This window comes from Mirounga leonina, unplaced genomic scaffold (assembly GCF_011800145.1).
Source record: "Mirounga leonina isolate KUSES-001 unplaced genomic scaffold, KU_Mleo_1.0 Mir_152, whole genome shotgun sequence".
In the NCBI taxonomy this organism is placed as follows: domain Eukaryota; kingdom Metazoa; phylum Chordata; class Mammalia; order Carnivora; family Phocidae; genus Mirounga; species Mirounga leonina.
In genome coordinates this window covers 18,063,842-18,091,192 of record NW_023270380.1, presented here as the reverse complement: position 1 = coordinate 18,091,192, position 27,351 = coordinate 18,063,842, and positions in this window count along the sequence as shown.

The window sequence follows — 27,351 nt, the reverse complement described above, 5'->3', positions numbered from 1 at the left end:
AATCTCACATTACATGGGTTGCCTCTTTGTTTTGTTGACTGTTTCCTTTGCTGTGCAGAAGCTTTTTATCTTGATGAAGTCCCAAAAGTTCATTTTTGCTTTTGTTTCGGTTGCCTTTGGGGACATGTCTTGAAAGAAGTTGCTGTGGGCAATGTCAAAGAGGTTACTGCCTATGTTCTCCTCTAGGATTTTGATGGATTCCTGTCTCACATTGAGGTCTTTCATCCATTTTGAGTTTATCTTTGCATATGGTGTTAGAGAATGGTCAAGTTTCATTCTTCTGTATATAGCTGTCCAATTTTCCCAGCACCATTTATTGAAGAGACTGTCTTTTTTCCACTGCATATTTTCATTGCTATTCTCATTAGCTTCTGGAATAGTGTCCAATATAAAACAGATACCAAATAAATTTTTTTGAATAAATGACTGAACTAAAATTAGATAGAGTAATTAGTGTGTTAACATATAAAGAGTCTGAAGCAAAGAACTGAGATTAAAATTAAAGCCACTATATCCATTAAGTTTTATCTTCTGAGGGCATTTTAGTGTAAAAAGGATAGTCCAGCAACTCTAGATTTACAAATTCACACAGCTGGGGATAATCTGAATGTAGAAACCAAAATCAGATGTTTAAATTTTTATGATGGCAAAGTGGCAAGTAGTTTAAAATACATTAAATTTTAGCAGCAAATTTCAGTTTTATACCGATCAGTAGCGTTGTATAAGCACATAATTTAAGCATGTATGATGGGTGGTCAAGTTCTCTGCTCTCTCTTACCCCAGTGAAGGTAACACCCAGCCACTAATTCTTTAATAGATTGACCAGGCCACTTCTGGCAGAACAATCAAATAGTTGCTCAAATACACAGTTTTGACTTGCTAGAAATGAGAATTGTTGCAAACAGTAAGTGACAAGAAGTGACATGAAAAATAGAGACCGGTTCGGTGTGAGGATGTACTGATTCTTATTATTTTTAATCTTTTTTGTGTGTTACTAGAGCAGAGTTTCTGACAAGTGGTATACTTTCTATACATTGACTGACAGCCTAATCCCCAGAGAGAGCCTGAGCTTTTTAGTAGATCAAAGCTACGCCCTGCACACTCAGTGGTTGCTGAGCCCAAGACAGAACCCTGGAGGCACCAGGAAGGTGCAAATGTCGAGACTCTGGCAGGAGGAGGAAATAAGACAGGAGTGCGGAGCTCTGCTATGACAAAGTTCCTCACTGTCTACAGTCACGGACTGACATCTCTCTCGTTAAACAAGATTAAATTCTCACTTCTTGAACCCTAGGGACCACAGTCCATAAAACCACTGTTACTTCACTTCCCTATAATCATTACATCTCTTCGTCTAAATATGAAAACAAGTAAATGCTGCTTCATATTTGCAAGAAGTTAACAGATTTCTTTTTTTGCTGGACAGATTTATTGTTTTAGCTGATTATATTGATTTACAAATAGTCTCAAGATATTTCATCAAGAAAAATAGGCTATAGGGCGCCTGGGTGGCTCAGTCAGTTAAGCGTCTGCCTTCAGCTCAGGTCATGATGTCAGAGTCCTGGGATCGAGTCCTGCATTGGGCTCCCTGCTCAGTGGGGAATCTTCTTCTCCTTCTGCCTCTACCCTTCCTACCACCACCCCCCGCTCGTTCTCTCTCTCTCTCTCAAATAAGTAAATAAAATATTAAAAAAAAAGCTATAAAATAAGAAGTGGATTCAGTTTCATTTGTATAATATATATACACTTTGTATGATATATAATATCTAAATACAACATATAAATTTATATATATTTCATATACTTCTAGGTTATAAGATTATAGATTTTATTTTTTCACTAGTTTTGCTCATTTATAATGTCTAATATTCCCACTATATTTTCATATATATGTAATATTTATTACATGGTTTATATGTTCCATGTTATATAAAATGTATTTTATATTCTATATTTAATAGGAAAAATGCCTAATTGTAATTATAATTTTGAAAAGGGGTCATGAAAAGAGGTTATGTAAAAGATCTGTGGTTATCAATAAAATAATTTCTACTTGGTAAAATTGAGCAGTAAAGACTTAAAGCAACTTTTAAACATACATTGTTAATTGTTATACAGTGCCTAGAATAGGATGTGTCTTGGAAGTTTACAGCATGTCTGTTAAATAAATAAACTAAGGTATAATTCACAAATTTTAATTTCATGGAAAAAATTGACAAAATTCAGATGAGCTATTTGAGGTTTCATGGGGAAGAAGGAAAAACTAAGGCCTAAACAATAACAAACAGACAAACAATAACCTTTATTTTTTTTTAAGATTTTATTCCTTTATTTGACAGAGAGTGAGAGAGACAGAGAGAGCACGAGATGGGGGAGGGGCAGAGGGAGAAGCAGACTCCCTGCTGAGCAGAGAGCCTGATATAGGGCTTGATCCTGGGACTCTGGGATCATGACCTGAGCCAAAGGCAGAGGCTTAACTGACTGAGCCACCCAGGCATCCCAAACAATAACCTTTAGATACCAGTAAATCTTATTTTTTGGTGCCTATGAATCCTGAATAGTGAATTAACTTAGTAAAAATCACACTAATATTAATAAAGTTAGACCTATAAACTACTCCTCTATATTTCTAGTCCTATCACTCTTTTTTTTTTTTTTATATCTGATACTTTTGACATCCTGAGGTAATACCCAGATAGCAGTGGAGGTTGGTAGAGAATTACCAAGATTATTTTAGGAAAGTTAAGGCAGATACAATGTTCTAGGATGAGCCTTGGGATCATGTAAATGCAATGGAAATCTCAGTCAGTAGGACTGTAGTTCTAGATTTAAGAATGAGTCTGAGGCCTGAAAAATCCTTTTCAAAGGTCAGATTCATAGCATCTGGGTGGCAGCTGAAAACTTCAGTCTTTAGCAAAATTTGAGTGGATGAAACCATGCATATTCTTGATTACACATGTCAGTTTACATTCTTATGTGTTGGAAGTATCCTATGGATACTCACTATCCATTCCAAATCTATTTTTTAATACATAAATCAAAGGTGAGCTCCATTTAATTCAACAGAGAAGGTCTTTTCTGGTTTAGACTTTACATTAGGAGATGGGAGCACAATAAGAAGGATGCAGTCCTTGGAATCAAGGCCTTACCATTCATCAAAAGAACAATTTTGTAAGGAATTTAGTGGTTTAATGAAACAGCCGTAGTAACAAAGTGTTGTAGACATGATGATAAGAGAGCACCTACCTATACTTAAGGAATTTAGAAGACATTTGAGAACACGTGGGTGGCTCAGGCTGTTGAGCGTCCGACTCTTGATTTCAGCTCAGGTCACCGTCTCAGGTTTGTAAGGTCGAGTCCCACCTGGAGCGCTGCCATAGGGCTGGACATGGAGCCTGCTTAAGATTCTCTCTTCCTGTCCCTCTGCTCCTCCCCTCCCTTCCCTGCTCACCTCTCTCTCTCTCTCTCTCTCTCTCAAAAAATAATAATAAAATAAAAGACATTTGAGCTAAACTTTTAGGAGTGACTTTTGAATAAGTTTTGAAGGACAGGAAGGAAATGCCTATACACATTGGAAAACGGTGGGAAGAAGTGGATTTCAGATGTTTTCAAACATTTAGCCCAGAAGCCTAATTAGCATTGTTCTTTAGAGTGCACAGGAAAACATCTTCTGCTATCATTTTTGGATCTCCCACAGAGTTCTGAAACAACAGGGAAATTCACTCTTAGGGTCCTGTTCAAGGTTGGCTGGCCTTGATCACTGTTGACAGCCAGAAATTCTCTGAGCAGGCCCACTAGGAGAGAGATAGGCCGAACGCGCCTTCTCTGGCCCTGTGGTTCTAACTCCAACTTCCTCTTCATCTAATTGTAAGCAATAATTTTTTTTTAAGCAACTGGTAGCTTAAAGCAAATGTTTGATATTACTTCTTTTCAAACATAAAATTTTACAGTAACTAGAATAGGGATGTGCTTTGTAAGAAAAGAACACAATATGTTTTGTCACTAGAATTAAATTGAAATTTAAAAGAAATTAGAGGGAGGAGGAAACAAACATATAGCTTTCATGAGTTTGTATTTTATAGTTATTTTTGAAAAAATGTTAAAGGTAGATAAGTAGAGGTTTATAAAGAAAGAGAAAGAAGTTGGCAGTTCTCTTTTTTAGTGCTTCTGCATATATATGTGTGTATGGGTATGTTCATGTATGTGTTAGTGTATATGTTTGTGTTTGTGTAGGTATGTGCATGTGCATGTATGTTTTTGTAGGTGTGTGTATGTTTGTGTGTGCATATGTTTGTGCATGTATTTTGTGTGTGTTTATGTGTAGTTGTGTGTATGTATGTGTGCATGTGTTTGTGTGTGCATATGTTTGTGTTAGGTGTGTGTAAGTGTGTGTGCATATGTTTATGTAGGTGTGTGTTCATGTGTGTGTGGATTTGTATAGGTGTGTGTATGTTTGTGTATGTGTTTGTGTTGTGTATATATGTTTGTTCATGTATGTTTGTGTAGGTGTGTGTTTGTGTGTATGTGTTTATATAGGTGTGTGTATGTTTGTGTAGTGGTGTTTGTATGTGTTTTTATAGGTGCATGTGTTTATATAGGTGTGTATGTTTGTGTAGGTGTGTGTGCGTGTGTGTTTGTGTAAGGGTGTGTATGTCTTTGTATAGGTGTTGTGTTTCTGTAGGTGTGTGTTCATGTGTTTTTGTGTGTATGTTTTATAAAATAATTTTTAAAGTAGTCATGATCCACAATCAAGGGTACTCTGAAGGAAGCAATGTCACATAGAACTTGTGAGTAGAATTTTCAAATAGCTTAAAATTCTAAAGAGAAATTTGAGCTAATATTTCTATTTGTTACCTGACGACGTTGACAGTGTTGTGTAAACATCGAGATCACCACACTTTTTTAGGAGTCCCTTAACAATCTTTCTTTTATTCACCTTGGATTCAAAGATATGACTAATGAAAATAGCGGTGACATAACCTCTTCTGTACAGGTTTGTGTTCTTGAGTGCCAGCTGGTGACACTATGATGAAACATAACACTAATAATTGATTAAAGTGACTTCTCTCCTCGCCCCAGTGCTTGCTGATATGCGACACTTGGCAATATATTATCAAAGCCACATCGTACGGATGATGCACAGGGACAGACTGTCACTTGAGAGTCCTTCCTTGAGTGATAGAGTTCTCCTTCCCAGGGTCATGAAAGTCTAAGGCTGCACATTCAGAGCTAGTCTATGTGCCTATTTAAAAAGTAAAATCAACTTTTTAAAAAAATCTTAATATTTCAGAGATTGTAATTGGTGTATTATGGCTGGGAGCCAGGCAACCCAAGCTCATAAATAATGCATTCTGGTTGCATTGTGTATCCATGAAAAGGAGAGCCTTCTTCCAGAGAAAAGAAACTTATGGTTAAAGGCAGACACACTGAAGGTTGGTTTACAAAATGAAGTGTGATTATGGGCTTGGAGATTTATGGGGAAAGTTCATATGAAGTTTAAAAGAAAAAGCAGACTCCATTAGGCTGTAGAGTCACCAAGGAAGTCAAAGTGATAAAGCCAAATGCCTGTGGTTTTAACCCCATATATTTAAATGCTTGGCTATGAAGCACACAGGAAAAAGTAGATAACTGAGTTTCAGAGTCCTGTCTGATATCCAAAGATAGGGTAATAGGTAGTATTTATCTGCACATTATAAAGAATGGTGCTAGACCTACTTCAGAGGACTTGCCAAGAAGTAGACTACACTGATGATTTAAATATCCATCCAATTTTCAAAGTAGGGAGCCGAGGCTAAATATCCCTGTAAAATAGAGAAAGGGATTTATACAATTTCTCTCTTAGTCTGTACATGAGTACCTAAAGCTTCCATCTTAAATGCCAAAAGTATTACAGATCTTTGGGGCATGCTAGGATAAGAGTAAGAGTAAGGAGTCAAAAAGTTAACAAGTGATTTAAATATATGTTATTTTGTTATTATTACATGTTTTTAAATCGTTTTCACATTAAGTACAGATTAAGAATGAAATTATATATCAATACCTCCAAAAAGCAGAGAGAATTGATTTTGAAGTCTCTAAAACCACATTTTTGCACACTTGTTTTTTGTTTCACATTTTCAAAAGAAGCCCTCAAAGGACCATTGACTGCAGCAATATTTCATTAAATAAGGAATGTCTTCCTAAGGTACAGGGAAGTAGCAGAGAAGAGAAAGTATGTGCATGTGCGTGTGTGTGTGTGTATGTGCACGTGGGTGTGTGTGTAACGTGTGTTTAGTTTTTCATTCAAAACAATAGTTTTTTGTTATAGTCTCCCTTTTTTTTTTTTAAGTAGGCTCCGTGCTTTTTTTAATTGTCAGTTAAAATTCCTTCTTTTTTTCTCTCCTTTTTTTCTCTCTGGTCCTAAACCTGCACCTAGAAATCGAGTGATAGAAATGTTACTGAAGTATAGAACAAAGTAATATTCCAGCAAAAAGGCCAACACTCAAACTATTTGAAGCTAGTTGTCTAAATGTTTCAAGTCAATTTCTAGCTGTTGTTTTAACAGGTAGTAATCATACTATCAAAGTGTGAGCCTTATGAAAGCAACTCAGATTGAGTAAAAACAGTTTGGGGTGACCCTCATTTGTTGCATCTAGAATAGGAATTCAGAATGAATAAAATAATAGCAGCAACTTGGATGTATCAAATTCTCTAAAATTGATCATTGTGTTCACTGGCATGTCCAGCATATACAATTTCCATCTGTCTCATGCACAACTCTTCCTATATGTGTGTTAAATTAATTTGGAGATGACTTGTCATTGTTGTCAGGACTTTAGAGGGGAAACAAATACACGTGTATGTCTTTTCTTTTCTTGTGAACTCTCACTTTCTAGTAGTGCTTCTTATGTAGACTCCAGCATACAAAAGAGACCAGTAATGTGTGATCATCACTTGCAATGAGTGAGAAATCTGAAGGCATTATTTTCCTCTAACTTTGAGAAATTAATTTTGTCTGCCTATTCTCCATGGGTGTTGTATCCTCTGAGATTTTCAAATATCCACTGACTTCAGTCAGAGACTATAATAAAAACATTACACGCTGAAGAATATCTAAATTATTTTACCAGATTAGTTGTCAAGATACATCTATAAACTGAAATCCTTTTTAATGTAATGTTTTATAGAAAACTGTAGCTTCTTCTTAGGATTTCTGAATGGCCCAAATCTGTGGGTTTGGGAATAGGATTCAAGGAGGGGGAAGGCACAGAGGTGATGTGGTAAAGAGAGAATGAAGATGTGGAAACCAGAGCTACATAATTACCCTTTGGCTCATCTTGATAAAATGTGTGCTTTTGAGCATTGAAGAAGCACTTATAAATATTCAGTAAATGAAATAATAAGTTATTTTTAGGTAATTCTGCATTCATGTTTGATACTTGATTTTTCCTCAGTTCTTTCCTCCTTAGTGGTATGAAAAGGATCAGGAACTAGGGAGGGGCCAATATTTCAGCAGAGGGTGGTTCTTAACAGAGAACTCACTCTGGAATGGGGAACAAAGGAGGGTCGAATCCCACATTCTTCAGTAACTGGCTACCTAGTATTGGGCAGTCAGTGTTTTATGGTTCAGTTTCTTCATTTGTAAAGTAAGGATAATTCTAGCATCTTATGGGTTCTTATGACTAATAAGATTGTTTTAATAAAGCATATAAAACAATGCATGGGACATAGTAAGCATTATCTAAGTGTGATGCATAGTTCAGTTGAGCTTTGAAAACCTTTCTAATATATATATTCTATTTTTCTGAATCAGATGTCAGCCTTGGAGCTGAAAGAGCATAATCCCTAGTCTTTTATCCTAAAAATGTCAACACTAGTAAATGGATGCTCCCTTAAAGATACAGTTATAAGTAGCTGGAATTTTACCTAGATAAGATAAAATAAAGATATAGACCAAAGATAGCATTTATCTGCTGTGTGTTTCAACCAACACCTGGAGAGAGGGCTCCCCGTGGGTTCCACAGGGACCAGCCTCCTCTCCTCCTGCTTTGTGTAACTTTTCACTTCCCTGACTCTACCAAGTTCTGTTCTCACCTCCCATTCCATCATCCTTCCTGTAAAATGCCCAGTCACCTGCTTCGGAATCAGAGTTCAGTTGGGTTCCTGCAGGTCTGTCTTCTCTACTGCAGTAGTTCTTACGGATTGGTGTCTGCCCTGACCACGTTAACTAGTGTTCATCTATGACAGTAGACAAACAAAACTTTTCAGTACTTTAAATAACACAGAGTTGGAATTATTGTGTTACAGAGCATTCTGTAGTGTAGGAAGCCAAATAAAAACAATGATGAAGAAGAATTCTTAGAGTTCATTAATAAGAAAGCAAACAACTCAATTAAAAAGTAGTCAAAGGCCTAAAAAGACACCTCAGCAAGGAAGATATATGGATGGCAAATAAGCATATGAAAAGATGCTCAACATCATATGTCATCAGGGAAATGCATATTAACAACAATGAGATACCACTACACATCTATTATAATAGCCAAAATCCAGAACACTGACAACACCAAATGCTGGTGAGTTTATGGGGCCACAGGAACTCTCATTCATTGCTGATGGGGATGCAAAATGTTACAGCCACTTTCGAGACAGTTTGGCAGCTTCTTACAAAACTAAACATACTCTTATCATATGATTCAGCAATCACAATCCTTGGTATTTGCTCAAAGAACTTGAAAACTTGGTCTACACAAGAACCTGTACATGAATGTTTATAGAAGCTTTATTCATAATTACCAAAACTTGGAAAAAACCAAGATGCCCTTCAGTAGGTGAATAGATAAATAAACTTTGGTACATCCAGGCAATGGAATATTGTTCAGCACTAAAAAGAAAGTAGCTAGTAAGCCATGAAAAGACATGGAGGAAACTTAAACACACATTTCTAAGTGAAGGAAGCTAATCTGAAAGGCTGTATGATTTCCAAAAGTAGCATAAATATAAAAGGCAAAATTATAAGGTAGTAAAAAGATCAGTGGTTGTCAGGGCTTGAGGGGAAGGAAGGATGAATAGCCAGAGCATAGAGAATTGTTAGAATAAAGTACACTGTATGATAGTCTAATGGTGGATACACTTGTCTAAACTTATAGAATGTAAGTTCTAGAAGTGTGAACTCTAACATGAACTATGGACTCTGGATGATAATGATGTGTCAATGTAGGTTCATCAATGGTAGCAAATGTACCACCTGGTGAGGGGTGTTGATAGTAGAGGAGGTTGTGCATGTGTGGGGGCAGGGTGTATATAAGGAATTTATCTTCTGCTCAATTTTGTTGTGCATCTGAAACAGCTCTAAAAAGTAAAGTTGTTATTTTTTTAACGAATGTATCACATTTTCTGGCAATTAATTTGTCCAGAAGAATAATGATAATGATGACGATGGTGGTGGTGATTTCCATTTGTATTTTTCAAATAAATTGACTATTAGTTTAAATCTCTAAAACAATTTTCCAAGAAGGCAGTTCACCATAGTATTAAATAGAAAATAGTCCATTGTTGTAATCATGAAATTAATCTTCTTCCCCAAATTAGTTTGAAAGAAAATTTATATTCATGGCAATTCATACAGTTGCAGGAGCAGATATATTTAGTTGCCCTTGAACCAGTAAATTCCAAAATGCATAATTATCCTGGTATATTTCCAGTCATCTAGAGTGATTATTAGTCCTCATTTTGAATGACACTGAAAACTCATAGTCAGGTTTGTGGCTGCACACCTTCCATCCCTGGTTTTGTAAAGCCTGGTATTGAGCAGGAGGAGGGTCAGAACTGAAAGCCAGCTCATCTTCCTAGTGCCATCGTTAGATTCTCTGGTCACTATACATGTGTGTGAGAGAAGATACAGAAAGTACTCTTCTTGTGATGTAGAGTAGGAAGGGATAGGATAAATGACATTTCTTTGGGGTTCTTTTTTAATTAAAGGAAAAAAATATATCCTTACATTAGACTACTGATCATATTACATCTTCAGTTTTGGCAATGAAATATTTATATTGCTTTAAATTATTTTATCACTGAATTTAAAAGTAGCATAAATATACTAAAGCATTTATAATAGATAATAAGTCATATAAAAAATTAAAATTGTTATTTATCTCCAAGAAACAACCAACATTACTGTTTTGTTTTATTTTATCCCAGTTTATTTTCTATTTTTTGTGTATGTTTATTTATATGGATGCTTTGAGCAGAAAAATGACATGATCTGATGAGTGCATTCACATTAGGCAGTCTAAATGGGAGGCCCAATGGAAGTGGAGACTGACAGGAGTCTGCAGGTGATGCAGGCCAGGGAAGGATGTCAGGAAGTGGTGGAAGTGTCTGTTTTGAATATATTTTAAAGATACAGATACAGCCCTGCTAATGGTTTGCAGTAGACACTGCTTATATGCCCCTGAAGATCCACCCAACCTGACTTGTCTCTCTTTCCATCTGTGACTGCCAGGACCAACTGCATGTGTCAAACTGATGTCTTTCTCTATCCTCCCACATGGAGTTTTCCTTTTGCTGTTGAAATGTGGAATATTTGAGGATTTATTTCAATTCCTCTGTATAAATAATCTGTACTTGTATAGTTCATATCTAATGTGTGATATGGGCTGGTGAACAAATGTGCCTCCTAATGAATGAGTTGTCTGTGATGCATTCAAAAAACATCTTGCAGGATGTTGCTGTAATATCCAATAAGATACTCAGTGGTATCTAACTCAACATATTTTGTATTGGCTCTCCCTAATTCTTTAGAAGGAGAAGCAGCCCTATTCTCCTAGCTAAAGAAAAATAATTTCTCCTTGCTTGGAGTTTTGAAATGACTTTATCTGACAGCTGCCTCCCAAAATCATGCCTATTTTTCTCATTCCAGCCTCCATTACTTTTTATGTTAAATTACCATTAGAATAGCCTGATCAGGGGAGTGCAATCCCTGACTCAGGAAGAAATCACAAGCCAAAGGATATGCAAGGCTGTTTAATATTGGTGAAGCAGAGAAAATATATATGTGTGAGTGTGCTTTCAAGATGTTAGTCTGAGAGGAGAGGACCAGACTATAAGGTTGAAAAACAGAAAATGTATTGATGTGGAGACACTCTTTTCATAACTGGACCTTGAATATTCTTGCAAGGTTACCTGGAACAAGGCCTTGTAGTCTGGATGGGGATGGATTTTTGAAAGTTGGGCACAAAAGCCTGGAGTATCTAGGGCAGAGATGCTAATATTGTCCTGAAGTAGTGTTGATAAAGGGGTCATCAAGCTCAGAGTTGAACATTTTGAATGGATTAGGTCACACCTAGAATCTGTGATACTCCCATCATCAGGGTGGTAAGAAATGCACTGCTGAAGGGGCTGCAAGATCTTAGCGAAGCTTGATGGCTGCTCTTGGTTGGCCTAATAGTGGAAGAATCTCCAGAGGAATTCAGCTTTCTAGTATCAGTGGAATTTAGAATAGCAGGGGGAGAGGCATCCACAAGTAATCTTCCAAAGTAAGATAGTCATAATTAGTGTAATGAGCAGAAAGCCAGAGTGTGGCACTTTGGGTACCATGACTCACAATGATACTCATAGTATCTATTAAATCAGTGTTCCTAAGAGCAACATAGATATTAAAGTTTTTGATTGCCTATTTATTTAAAAAATATCCAGCTTTATTGAGGTATAATTGACATATAACATTGTATAAGTTTAAGATACATAATGTAATGACTTCATGTATGTGTGTATTACAAAATGATTACCACAGTAGATTAGTTAACACAGTTGTCACCTCACGTAGTTACAATCTTTTGTATGTGGTAAAACTTTTAATATCTATTCTCTTAGCAACTTTAAAATATATTATACAGTATTGTTAACCATAGTCGCCTTGCTGTATGTTAGATCTCCAGAACATTTTCATCTTATCAGTGGAAGTTTGTACCCTTTGACCAACTTTACCCTTCTCTATCACCACTTCTGGCATCCACCAATCTGCTTTATGTTTCTATCAGTTTGGTTTTGGGGGTCAAAGTTTATCTTACAGGTTGTTCAATGGTTCAAATAAATTCCCATGGTGATTATTTCCCCACCTGCTGTTTCAGTGGAAAGAATACTCAGAAGGTAGTACAACATTGTTCACTGACTTGCCAGGTATGGCCACAAAGCAGGAAGTGTCAAAGGGAACCTCAGAAATAACCCCTGACCCACCCAGGATTGTGTATCACACAGTGGAAGATAAACTCCTTGATAATTCCAAAGACTGCTTTGGTGGTAAAGTTTTTAGAGTTCCAGAATTCCAGAATTAAATCCATAATTTATTTTTTAAGATAATGATAGATTGGTGTACTTTATACTTCCTATATAAAAACCACAGTTTAGGGGCGCCTGGGTGGCTCGGTGGTTAAGCGTCTGCCTTTGGCTCAGGTCATGATCCCAGGGTCTTGGGATCGAACCCCACATCAGGCTCCCTGCTCCGCAGGAAGCCTGCATCTCCCTCTCCCACTCCCCCTGCTTGTGTTCCCTCTCTTGCTCTGTCTCTCTCTGTCAAATAAATAAATAAAATCTTAAAAAAAAAAAAAAAAAAAAACACAACACAGTTTATGGAGAGCCTCTTCAGATTTTGCAGGAATGTGTTCAGAACTTGAGAATGCTGCTCAGGTCTATTTATCAGGTAACTTAAGGGGCACCTGGGTGGCTCATTCTGAGTGAGGAGTGCCAAGCAGGGCTCAATCGCAGGACCCTGAGATTATGAAAATATTATGAAAAATAGTTTCATTATTTCTAATGAAACATCTGCCTTGGCTCAGGTCATAATACCAGAGTCCTGGGATCAAGCCCCACATCAGCGACCTACTCAGGGGGGAGCCTGCTTCTCCCTCTCCCCCCTGCTCATGCTCTCTCTCTTGCTATCTTTCTCTCTCTCAAATAAATAAATAAAATCTTTTTAAAAAAGTTTGTTATCAGGTAACTTAAAAGACTGACATTTCCAATGGGGCATAGATAAAAAGAAGGCTTTGTAGCAGATGAAGTCTGTGATGAATGAGATGCCCTTCGGCTTTACCCATATGACCAAGAATATTCAGTGGTGCTAGAGGCATCTGTGATGGAAAAGGATTTTTTTTTTGTCTTGCGGGCAGGCATCATTAGTTCTTCATGGGTTCTGGCCAACTTCTCAGAAGTGCAACTCAACTTCTGGTCTCCCGACTGGGACAACCTTGTGAAGTCTCAGATGTGAAATTATGAAAGAATTTGCCCAGTGTGCATCACATGGATAGTCCTGAAGTGTGCAACTGTTATCAGCCCAAGGCTAAACATTTAGCTAATCTAAGACAGCTGAGCTGGAAGGGTAAGGCACATGGGAAATTAATTACCTCTTTCTCCCAATAGACAGTCCTGAAATACAATTATTGCACCTCTCAGATAACTGTACTGTGGAATTGAGGAAGCAGTAGTATTTAGTAGTGGCCAGCTTGATAAAATAACTCCAATGGCTTTCCTGCTTCCCCTGATTTATTCCCTTTGTCCTTTACTCTTTAATAAAGTTGCAGCATGTAATAGTTTTGTCTCAGACTCTACTTGCTAGGGAACCTAGTCTAAGACATGAATTGAATGTGCAGCTTGATAAAGAATGGAAACAAGACAACCCAGGGTTTTGTGTGTATGTCAATGGTTGGAAGGTAGTACCGTTTTCTAAGATGGGGAAGACTGGAAGGGGTCTGGGATTTGAGATGCTTCTAGACTATATTAATTATACATTGGTCATAGAAATGACCCCAAATTTTAGTGGTATAAACAAAAAGCATTTACTTAGTTCATTCCTCTGAGGAAACAAGGTTTAGACTGGGCTCGGTGGGCACTTTTGTCTCAACTGTGTTCTCTCATACACCTGTGGTTAACTCTGGGGTAAAATAAGGGCTGATTGGTTTAAGATGGCTTCAAGTAGGCCAACTCATCTTCTGTTCCGCAAAGCCACTCCTCACCCAGATAGCTGTGGGGTTGTTCATGTCGTATCCAGACAAGTTTTAAAGGAGATAAGAATTATGCAAAGCTATGTGAGACCTAACCTGTAACTGGCGTAAGGTCACTTTCATGGCATTCTATTGGAAAAAGCTAATCACAAAGCAAACACAGATTCAAGGAGGTAGGAAATAAGCTCCACTGCTTGATCAGAAGAAGAAAATGGTGTCCTAGGCACCATGTGAAGTGTTTCATAAGGAGAGGTATTTTCAACTAAGTCAGTTGCTACTAAAATGTCTAATATCATGAGAATTGGCTATTGGATTTAGCTGTCAACCTATTGCCAGTGGAGTGGTTGTCAAGATAGTCTGATCATTGTCAGTTGAGGAACGAAATGTGGTGGCTGGGTGTGATTTGAAGTCAAGCAAGATTTTAATTTTTTGCTTGTCTACTTGTTTTGCTTTTATGATTGTTAAAGTTGGAGAAAGATTCAGTAGAGGAAAAGTAAGCAGAAGTCCTATCTTTTGTGAAAAAGAGAGTAATGTGAGAGATTGTCTTAGTATCATGGTTTTAATTTTCCTTTCTAGTGGAGTTTTTTACTTAAAACTCAATATCTGGATTTAATTATCAATTGCTGTTAATACTTAAACATATACATTTTTACTAGTGATTAGATTTAGCATAGTTATAGCTCTTTTTTTTGAATGGTGGAGTTAATTGTCATTTTGAAGCTTCCATTTGTAATTTGCAAGAAAACAGATAGTGATTTATAGAAACAGATGTATGAATTCTATATTATATTCACCAGTAATACATCTTAGTATCTTTGAAAAAAAGTGTTTTCTATTTTGTTTTTTAAAAATTTATATTTTGAATTCTCTAAAATCTCATAACAGTGATACCTTTATGTATTAAATATTAATCTGTTTCCTCACAGTTATTGACTGTTTTCTCTTCAATAAGCACTGTACTAGGTGCAATGTTTAATCCAGAGAAATGTTAGAAAAGCTTTACATTTAAGAAGCTTGCAGTATAGGGGTACCTGAGTGGCTTAGTCTGTTAGACATCCAACTCTTGATTTCAGCTCATGTCATAATCTCAGGGTCCTGGGATCGAGCCCTGCTTGGGACTCCTCACTCAGCAGGGAGTCTGCTGGAGATTCTCTCTCTCCCTCTCCCTCTGCCCCTCCCTCTCATGTTCTCTCTCTCTCTAAAATAAGTAAATTTTTAAAAAAGAAGCTTGCAGTGTATCAAGGAAATAACAATAATAGGTAAGGAAAACTAACATTACTAAAGAAAATGTACTGTATGAAATGTTAAAAACTTTTCAAAGAAAATTATGAAAATCAGACTATTATTTGCACAATTCTTTAATGTCAGGCACAGATGATTTTTTAAAATATGCATAGTCACTTCATGCATTTAGTCATTCAAAAAATTATAATTAATCATTTGATATAGATAAGAAACTAGGAGAGTCCTTGTGCATACTTTGGGCCCTCAGTAGAGTTGACAGTTAAATGAGAAAGGCAGTCCTTAATCAATAATTACACTAGAATAAGGAGGCTGGGAAGATGGCAGTGTAGAAGGACCCTAAACATGCCTCACTTCATGGATACAACTAGATAATAATCACATCTGCATAAATCACCCAGAGAACAACCCAAAGACTGGCAGAACAAACTCCACAGCTAAAGGCAGAGAAGAGGCCACATCAAAGAGGGAAGGAAGTACAAGTGCAGAGATGAGGTGGTGAGCTAAAAGGACCCCAGCCATCCACAGTCAGAGGGAGCTGGGGGCATGGAGAAGGGCAAAAAACGCTATCACACCAGGGAGCACGCATGGGTAAGACAAAACCCCATAACATTTGGCTTTGTAAGCCAGAAGGGCTGAATTTTGTGATTTTTACAACCAGCAAGTCTTAGCCTGAAATTTTAAAAGTCAGTGGGTTCCAGTGAGAGTGTTAGGAAGCCAAGTCCCTGCCCTTAAAGAGACAGCATGACAAAGAGCCTACAGAGATTCACCACTGAAGCAGCATTTTGAAAAACACCTGTCTCCACAGGAGGGACACTTATTTACTCATCTCAGGGTGTATCCTGAGAGGCAAGGATTGCAGGGAGCCCCCTCCAGGAACAAAGAAGTTGGCAGCACCATTTCCCTTCCCCCACCCCTCAGTAAATACGTGGCCACCTGCAGGAATCATCGTGGCGCCTACGGTCACTACCTAATTTGCTTAAACCAGCACCCCTGGCCCCATCCCACTATGGGGATTCTCCCTTTCCAGTCATTCTTACATCAATGACTGTTCTGCCAGTCCCCTCCCCAAGAAGACTAGCATAAACTTCACCAACACTGCATCTCTTGACCAGGGCATTGTGTAGGGCATCGGTCTGAGCAGTGGCTGTTCACCTCCTGGGGAATACGAGCACCTTGTAAGAATTGCATTCTCCACTCAAGAGCTTTGCAGAATGGCCCCAGCCACCCCCAGTCTTGGCAGTGGCTACATGTCCTCAGAGGAAGAGGACAAGTGGCACCTCATTAAAAATCTGCACCCTGCCCACTACTTTCAAGAGCAGATTTAGCTGACTTTCCTCACACCCAGAAATAGACACAGAGAGTTAGACAAAATGATGAGACAGAGGAATATGTTTTAGATTAAAGAACAGGGCAAAAACAGAGACCTAAGAGGACAGATATAAGTAATATGCCTGATAGAGAATTTAAAGTAATGACTATAAAGATACTCACTGGACTTGAGAAAAGAGTGGAGGATATCAATGAAACCCTTAACAAAGAGATAAAAGAGAAGCAATCAGAGATGAAGAACGCAATAAATGAAATTAAAAATACACTAGAAGAAATAAATAGCAGGCTAGGAAGCAGAGGAACAAATTAATAACCTGGAATAGAGAGTAATGGAAAGTAATCAAGCTGAACATGTGAGAGAAAAAATTATGCAAACTGAGACTTAGGGAATTCAGTGACTCCATCAACTGTAATAAAATTCACATTACAGGGGTCGCAGAAGAAGAAGAGAGAGAAAAAGGGGGCAGAAAATTTATTTGAAGAAATAATGCCTGACAAGTTCCCTAATCTGGAGAAGGAAACAGATATCCAGATCCAGGAGTCACAGAAATCCCCCAACAAAATCAACCAAAGGAGGTCCACACCAAGAGACATAGTAGTTAAAATGACAAAAAGTAGTGATAAAGAAAATATTTTTAAAGTAACAAGAGAAAAGAAGTCAGTTACATACAAGGGAAGCCCCATAAGGCTATCAGCAAATTTTTTAGCAGAAACTTTGCAAGCCAGAAAGGAGTATCATGATATATTCAAAGTGCTGAATGGGAAAAATCTGCAGCCAAGAATACTCTATAGCAAGGCTATCATTCAGAATAGAAAAAGATATAAAGAGTTTCCCAAACAAACAAAAACTAAAGGAGTTCATAACTACTAAACAAACCCTACAAGAAATGTTAAAGGGAATTCTTTGGAAAGGAAAAACCATAAATAAGAGTATGAAAAGCAGGAAACACAAAAGTAAAAATAACTGTATGTGTAAAAGTCATACATGGGCTTCACAAAATAAAAGGATGTAAAATATGACACCATATACCTGAAATATGGTGAGGGAGACAAGTAAAGAATGGGTTCAACTTAAGTGACCATCAACTTCAAATAGACTGCTACGTGCAGAAGATGTTGTATAAACTGAATGATAACCACAAATCTAAAACCAGTAATAGATATGCAAAGAATAAAGAGAAAGAAATCCAAATATATGACTAAAGAAAGCCAGCAAAGCATGAAAGAGAGCAAGAGAAGAAAAGATTGGAGAAAAACTATAAAACAACCACAAAACAAAAAACAAAATGGCAATAATACATATCTACCAATAATTACTTTGAATGTAAATGGGCTAAACACTCCAATCAAAAGACATAGGATGAAAGAATGGATTTAAAAAAAAAAACAAGAAAAACAAAGAAAAAAACAAAGAACAAGGGGCACCTGGGCGGCTCAGTCAATTAAGTGTCTGCCTTTGGTTCAGTTCAGGTCATGATCCCAGGGTCCTACATGATCCCCTGCAGGGAGCCTGCTTCTCCCTCTCCCTATGCCTGCCACTTCCCCTGCTTATGCTCTCTCTCTCTTGCTCTCTCTCACAAATAAATAAATAAATAAAATCTTTTAAAAAAGGACCCATCTATATTCTGCCCTTAAGAGACTAATTTCAGACCTAAAGACACCTGCAGATTAAGTGAGGGGATGGAAAAACATTTATCATGTTTTGGTTGAAAGAAAGCCAGGGATGCAATACTTATATCAGACAAAATAGACTTTAAAACAAAAAGACTGTAACAAGAGGGAAAAAAAAGGCGGGGGGGTGGGGGAACTATATAATCATAAAGGGAACAATCCAACAAGAAGTTATAACAATTATAAATATTTATGTACCAAACATGGGAGCACCCAAATACAAAAAATCGTTAATAATAAACATAGAGGAGCTAATCCATAGTAATACAGTAATAGTAGGGGATTTGAACACTCCATTTACATCATTGGACAGAACATCCAAACAGAAAATCAATACGGAAACAGTGGCTTTGAATGACACGCTGGACTAGATGGATTTAACAGATATAATACAGGCCTACCTCAAAAGCAAGAAAAACTGTAAATAAACAACTTACCTTTACACCTAATGGAGCTAGAAAAAGAAGAACAACAAAACCCAAGAATAGCAGAAGGAAGGAAATAGTAAATATTAGAGCAGAAATAAATGATATAGGAACTAAATAAACAATAGAACAAATCAATGAAACCAGGAACTGGTTCTTTGAAAAGATCAACAAAATTGATAAACCTGTAGCCTGACACATCAAAAAAAACAAATGAGAAACAGAGAGAGGACTCAAACAAAGTCACAAATGAAAGAAAAGTAACAAACAACACTACAGAAAAAACAATTATAAGAGAATATTATGAAATATTATATGCCAACAAATTGGACAACCTAGAAGAAATGGATAAATTCTAGAAACATATAACATACCCAAACTGAAACATGAAGAAATGGAAAATTTGGACAGACCAATTACCGGCAATCAAATTGAATCAGTAGTGAATAAACTTCCAGGGGGACACCTAGGTGGCTAAGTTGGTTAAGCATCTGTCTTTGGCTCAGGTCATGATCCCAGGCTCCTGGGATTGAGCCCTGTGTTGGGGAGTCTGCTTCTCCCTCTGCCCCTCCCCACCTCACTTGTTTTCTCTTTCTCTCACTCTCTGTCTTTCTGCCTGAAATAAATAAATAAAATCTTTTAAATAAACAAACAATCAAAAACAAAAACTCCCAACAAACAAAAGTCCAGGACCAGATGGCTTGTGAAGGTAAATTCTACCAAACATTTAAAGGAGACTTAATGCCTCTTCTTCTCAAACTATTCCAAAAAGTAGAAGAGGAAGGAAAACTTCCAAATTAATTCTGTGAGGCCAGCATTATCCTGATATCAAAACCAGCTAAAGATACCTACAAAAAAAGAGAACTACAGGCCAATATCTCTGATGAACATAGATGCAAAAATCCTCCACAAAATACTAGTAAACTGGATCCAACAGTGCATTAAAAAAAAAAATCCTTCACCACAATCACATGGGATTTATTCCCAGGATACAAAGGTGGTTCAGTATTCACAAATCAATCAACATGATACATCACATCAATAAGCAAAAGGATAAAAACCATACCATATATATATATATATATATATATATATATATATATAACCATAAACAATAGATGCAGAAAAAGCTTTTGACAAAGTACAACATCCATTCCTGAAAAAAACCCTCAACAAAGTGGTTTAGAGGGAGCATACCTCAACATAATAAAGGCCTTATATGAAAAACCCAAAGTGAACATCATACTCAATGGGGAAAAACTGAGATCTTTTCCCCTAAGTCAGGAACAAGACAGGTGTCCACTCTCACAACTTTTATTCAACATAGTACTAGAAGTCCTAGCCACAGCAATAAGACAATAAAAATAAATAAAATGCATCCAAATTGGTAAGGAAAAAGTAAAACTTTCAGTATTTGCAAATGGCATGATACCTATATAGAAAATCCTGATGACTCCAGCAAAAAAACTACTAGAACTGATAAATGAATTCAGTAAAGTCTCAGGATACAAAATCAATGTACAGAAATCTGTTCATTCCTATACACTAATAATGAAGCAGCAGAAAGACAAATTAAGAAAACAGCAGTCCCATTTACAATTCACCAAAAATAAGAAGATACCTAGGAATAAACTTAACCAAAGAGGTGAAAGATCTGAAGTCTAAAAACTATAAAACATTGATGAAAGGAAATGAAGAGGACACAAAGAAATGAAAAAACATTCCATACTCATGGATTGTAAAAAAAATATTGTTAAAATGTCTATACTACCCAAAGCAATCTATACATTTAATGCAAACCCTATCAAAATACCAACAGTATTTTTCACAGAACTAGAAAAAAAAATCTGAAAATTTGTATGGGACTGCAAAAGAACCCAAATAGTCAAGGCATTCTTGAAAAAGAAAAGCAAAGCTGGAGGTATCACAATTCCAGACTTCAAGTTATATTACAAAGCTGTAGTAATCAAAACAGTATGATACTGGCACAAAAACACATAGATCAATCGAACAGAATAGAAAACCCAGAAATAAACCCACAATTACATGGTAGATTAGTCTTCGACAAAGGAGGCAAAAACATGCAATGGGAAAAAGTCTCTTCAACAAATTGTTTTGGGAAAACTGGACAGCCACATGCAAAAGAATAAAACTGGACCACTTTCTTACACCATACACATAAATAGACTCAAAATGGGTTACAGACCTAAATGTGAGATTTGAAATCATAAAAATCCTAGAAGAGAACAGAGGCAGTAATTTCTTTGACATTGGCCAAAGCAACATCTTTCTAGTCATGTCTCCTGAGGCAACGGAAACAAAAGCAAAAATAAGCAATTGGGACTACATCAAAATAAAAACTTCTACACAATGAAGGAAACAATCAGTAAAACTATAAGACAACCTATGGAATGGGGGAAGATATTTGCACATGACATATCTGATAAAGGGTTAGTATCCAAAATATATAAAGAACTTATACAACTCAACACCCAAAAAATAAATACTCCAATTAAAAAATGGGCAGAGGATATGAACAGACATTTCTCCAAAGAAGAAATCCAGATGGCCAAGAGACACATGGAAAGATGCTCAACATCACTCAGCATCAGAGAAATACAAAACTGAGATATCACCTCACATGTGTCAGAATGGCTAAAATTAATAACAGGGAACAACAGGTGTTGGTGAGCATGTGGAGAAAGGGGAACCCTCTTGTACTGTTGGTGGGAATGCAAACTCTTGCAGTGACTGTGGAAAACAGTATGGAGGTTCGTCAAAAAGTTAAAATAGAACTACCCTGTGATCCAGTAATTGCACTCCTGGGTATTTATCAAAAAAGTACAAAAAGACTATTCAAAGCCATACATTAATCCCTATGTTTATAGAAACATTATTTACAATAGCCAAATTATGGAAGCAGTCCAAGTGTCCATCAACAAATGAATGAATAAAGAAGAAGTGGTATATATATATATATATATATATATATATATATATATATATATATATAATGGAATATTACTCAGCCATCAAAACAAATGAAATCTTGCTGTTTGCAATACATGAATGGAGCTAGAGACTATAATGCTAACCGAAATAAGTCAGTAAGAGAAAGACAAATACCGTATGATTTCACTCATATGTGGAATTTAAGAAACAAACAAAGAGGAGAAAAAGGAGAAAGAGAGCGAGAGACAAGCCAAGAAATAGACTCTTCACTCTAGAGAACACACTGATGGTCACCAGATGGGAGGTGGGTGGGGGATGGGGGAAGTAGGTGATGGGGATTAAAGAGTTCACTTGTTGTGTTGAGCACTGAGTAATGTTTAGAATTGTCGAATCATGATACTGCATACCTGAAACTAATATAACACTTTATGTTAATGTAATGGAATTAAAATTAAAAATTTAATGAATAAAAAATTACACTAATGAATATAAGTTTATGATTGTGTTAAATACTAAGAAGGACAGGGACCGGGGTGCCTGGGTGGCTCAGTCGTTAAGTGTCTGCCTTTGGCTCAGGTCATGATCCCAGGGTCCTGGGATCAAGCCCCTCATCGGGCTCCCTGCTCAGCGGGAAGCCTGCTTCTCTCTCTCCCACTTATCCTGTTTGTGTTCTCTCTCTGGCTGTCTCTCTGTCAAATAAATAAATAAAATCTTAAAAAAAAAGAAAAAAAGGACAGGGACCTGGTGCAATTACAGCGTATCAGAGAGAAATTGACCCACTAAAACAAGTCAAGTTTGGTTCTCCAAAAAATTGAGCATGATAGCTGCCATCTTCTGACTAACTTCACTTATAATCCACCTGATTCTACTCTAGATTCTGTTTGTCTACCTTCCCTGGAAGTAAGGCTTGACTATCTAGATAGCAGTTCTGGCTAATGAGCTATGTTTAATAGAATTTGAGCCTTAAGTAACCTTTCTTTTCTTACTGATTTTCTTACTTTTTTATTTTTCAAAGATTTTATTTATTTATTTGACAGAGAAATAGCGAGAACAAGAAACACAAGCAGGGGGAGTGGGAGAGGGGGAAGCAGGCTTCCTGCTCAGCAGGGAGCCCAATGTGGGGCTCCATCCCAGGACTCTGGGATCATGACCTGAGCCGAAAGCAGCCCCCTAATGACTGAACCACCCAGGCGCCCCTGATTTTCTTAGTTTTAAAAAAAAAAAAGATGTAATTGTACCACCATTCCCTCTACTTACTGTTTTGAAAATGGATATGATGCCTAGAACTAAGATATAGATTTTCGCCAGCCTGACATAAAGAGTTCTGTAAGCAATGATTACAGAGGTAGTGGAGAAAATGAGTGCATTATATTTGCATTTAATCTTCAGACAGACTATGTTAATTGTTATTCCCCAGATTCACAAATGATGAAACTTAAGGTTACAAAGTGTAGTATTTTTCCATGTCAAATTAGTTATATGTTAGGGTTACTATTTCAATCTGGTCTGACCCCAACGCCCATGTTACTACTATCACAGTGTATTGCCTTTCATGATACCACATCCTAGGCCTCAAGGAAAAGGTTGGGGCTTACACCAACAGGAAGGATTTCAGAAAGGGTATGAAGAGAGCTTTTCCAATATTTATGTTACCTTCAGAAGCCTCTCTAATGATTCAGTCACTGGCTGGGAGGATGTATCAACTCAATAGCTATTTGTGGAGTAAATGAATAAGTGAATGGATAATATAAGCAGAATCAAGAAGTTGAAAATGAAAAAAAAAATGAATTTAGAGGGGAGCTCTCATTTGATAAGAATGACTCAAGAATATGAAACATCATTTGCTAACCAGTTAGTTATTCAAAATAAATTGTTATTTTAAACATGTTTTGGGGAGTGCATTTTGGAGAAACTCTAACAGAGAAATATATTTTAATATATCTGAGTTCAATACCTGTGCTTGAAATTCATCAACCCAAGGTCATTTTCTCCATGCAGTCTTCACCCACATTGTGAAAAAAATGAGCTAATCATTGTCAGTTGTTTTTATTTGAAATACAGTCTTTCATACTTTTTATTTCAGGGAAAATCAGTTTCATATAAATTATTTAATTGATAGGTAAAATAGAATGGCTAGAAAATTGAGGTTGTGAAAGTAGATATGCTCCCTACAGTCAAGGGAGCATGAGTGAGTGGGTCAATAAGAAAGATAAGGTTTTAATTTTCACAACATAAAGAGATATTATATGGGATAATATAGAGCAATAAATTCCTATGTTCATTTTATAGCCTGGCCATCCACTGCAGGTTTGTCCTCTACATGGGTGAAATTAGTTACACTTGTATTAGGTTCTTATTGCTGCTGTACGAATTTTTACAAACATAGTGACTTAAAACAAGGATTTACATCCTTTTAAATGAACAGAAATAAAGGTATAACATTTTTATGTTAGGCATGCCAATTGCCAATTTGTACTTAGCCAGTTTCTTTTCATCACAGACATCCTGAATCAGATTAACTTTCTGCATCCTCAGTGATCCCTTTCCCTAACAGTTTAAAAATCCACATGCAGAATTGAGTATAGAAATACTCATTTTTTAAAACTTTATTGAACAGACTTACACGCTTTATCAGTTAAACCCGAATTCTCTTGTCAGCCTAAGACCTAAGCTCTTGAACTTGTGATGAATACTGTTATACAAAATGCTATTGAATAGTAATGTTCTTTCACACATTAAGAAAAGCATAGGCTATTAATAAACTGAGCACCTCACAGAACTGTATTTTAGTCTTCAAATGCTTAAATTAATAAATCATCTTTTCTTGACAAAGTCAAATAATTTATTAACTCATATAGTTATTTTAAAGGCAACTGATGAAAGGTGTAAGCAAAGAATGTCTTTTTTGACATGCTAAATTAGTAAAAGTCAAAATGATCATTTGTTCATGGTAGCGTTTGCACCATGCTGTGACAGGAAAGATTTTCCTTTATTTCCTCACATCCTTCCCAGAATGTGGAATGAACTTGCCCCCCATCCACCACCACCACTACACACACACACACACGCACACACACACACACACGTGTCCAGAGATAATCCAGGACAGATAAATGGAAGAATGCTTTTGGTAATGCAGAAAAAGTTAGAACACACTGACTTGACTCTCATCTTTTTGAATTTTAATTTCAACTCATGTGTTTTGATTGTATACTTCCATGGTATTATCTATTTGGCATAAAGATCAATTGTATCAAAAGTTTTAGGTACCCAGATTTCATATTACAAAGGTTGAAATGACTGCTAGCCATTTTTACTTCAGTGATAATAACTGGTAAAATATTCTCAAGTTCAAAATATTTATGGGTTTTTGATTCTGTTTTGCCTAGGACTTGAACATAAGCTACATAAGAGGAATGTTTATTTCTTAAACTAATTTTCTTGTTTCAGAATGAGCCATTTAAATATAACTATTGCGTTCATTTACATACGCAAAGTTCTAACAATGTACAGATGGAGCTAGAGAGTATCATGCTAAGTGAAGTAAGTCAGTCAGAGAAAGACAAATACCATATGATTGCCCTCATATGGGGAATTTAAGAAACAAAACAAATGTGCAAACTGGGAAAAAAAGAGAGAGAGAGAGAGAGAGAGAGGCAAACCAGGAAGCAGACTCTTCACTCTAGAGAACACACTGGTGGTCACCAGAGGGGATGTGGGTAGGGGGATGGGGGAAATAGGTAATAGGGATTCAGGAGTGTATTGGTTGTGATGAGCACTGAGTAATGGACAGAATTTTTGAATGACTATATTGTACACCTGAAACTAATATAACACTGTATGTTAACTAAATGGAATTTAAATAGAAGCTTAAAAAAATAAAATTCAAAGAGATCTCTTCCTGTGGCTTCCCACTACCATAAATATCTTCTTAGTTAATACTTATACAGGACTGACTGGGCGCCTGGGTGGCTCAGTTCGTTAAGCGACTGCCTTCAGCTCAGGTCATGATCCTGGAGTTCCAGGATCGAGTCCCGCATCGGGCTCCCTGCTCGGCGGGGAGTCTGCTTCTCCCTCTGCCCCTCCCCCCTCTCATGTGCTCTCTCTCATTCTCTCTCTCTGAAATAAATTTAAAAAATCTTTAAAAAAAATACTTATACAGGACTTAACATTTTACAATATGGCTTTATATAAATTATCACAATTGATATTCTCTGCAAAATGGCAACAAATGGAATCCAGATGCTAATATTTCCCTGTTGTAATATAATTATAATACTACAAATGAAGGGCTTCTGTTGACACATTGGTGTTATCCTGTGTCATAGAGCAGATAAATTATGAAGAACAGTTTTACACAGGTTTTCTGATTTCTTCTTCTTATTTTTTTTATTCTTATGTTAATCCCCATACATTACATCATTAGTTTTAGATGTAGTGTTCCATGATTCATTGTTTGTGCATAACACCCAGTGCTCCATGCAGAATGTGCCCTCCTCAATACCCACCACCAGGCTAACCCATCCTCCCACTCCCCTCCCCTCTAGAACCCTCAGTTTGTTTTTCAGAGTCCATCGTCTCTCATGGTTCATCTACCCTCCGATTTCCCCTGCTTCATTCTTCCCTTCCTGCTACTTTCTTCTTCTTCTTCTTTTTTTTTTCTTAACATATATTGCATTATTTGTTTCAGAGGTACAGATCTGAGATTCAACAGTCTTGCATAATTCACAGCGCTTCCCAGAGCACATACCCTCCCCAGTGTCTATCACCCAGTCACCCCATCCCTCCCACCCCACCCCCCACTCCAGCAACCCTCAGTTTGTTTCCTGCAATTAAGAATTCCTCATATCAATGAGGTCATATGATACATGTCTTTCTCTGTTTGACTTATTTCGCTCAGCATAATACACTCCAGTTCCATCCACGTCGTTGCAAATGGCAAGATCTCATTCCTTTTGCTGGCTGCATAATATTCCATTGTATATATATACCAACTCTTGTTGATCCATTCATCTGTCGATGGACATCTTGGCTCTTACCACAGTTTGGCTATTGTGGACATTGCTGCTATAAACATCGGGGTGCACGTACGCTTTTGGATCCCTACTTTTGTATCTTTGGGGTAAATACCCCGTAGTGCAATTGCTGGATCATATGGTAGCTCTATTTTCAACTTTTTGAGGAACCTCCATAGTGTTTTCCAGAGTGGCTGCACCAGCTTGCATTCCCACCAACAGTGTAGGAGGGTTCCCCTTTCTCCGCGTCCCTGCCAACATCTGTCGTTTCCTGACTTGTTCATTTTAGCCATTCTGACTGGTGTGAGGTGGTATCTCATGGAGGTTTTGATTTGGATTTCCCTGATGCCGAGCGATATTGAGCACTTTTTCATGTGTCTGTTGGCCATTTGGATGTCTTCTTTGGAAAAATGTCTGTTCATGTCTTCTGCCCATTTCTTGATTGGCTTCTTTGTTCTTTGGGTGTTGAGTTTGATGAGTTCTTTATAGATTTTGGATACTAGCCCTTTATCTGATATGTCATTTGCAAATATCTTCTCCCATTCTGTGGGTTGTCTTTTGGTTTTGTTGACTGTTTCCTTTGCTTTGCAAAAGCTTTTTATCTTGATGAAGTCCCAGTAGTTCATTTTTGCCCTTGCTTCCCTGCCTTTGGCGATGTTTCTAGGAAGAAGTTGCTTCGGCTAAGGTCAAAGAGGTTGCTGCCTGTGTTCTCCTTTAGGATTGTGATGGACTCCTGTCTCA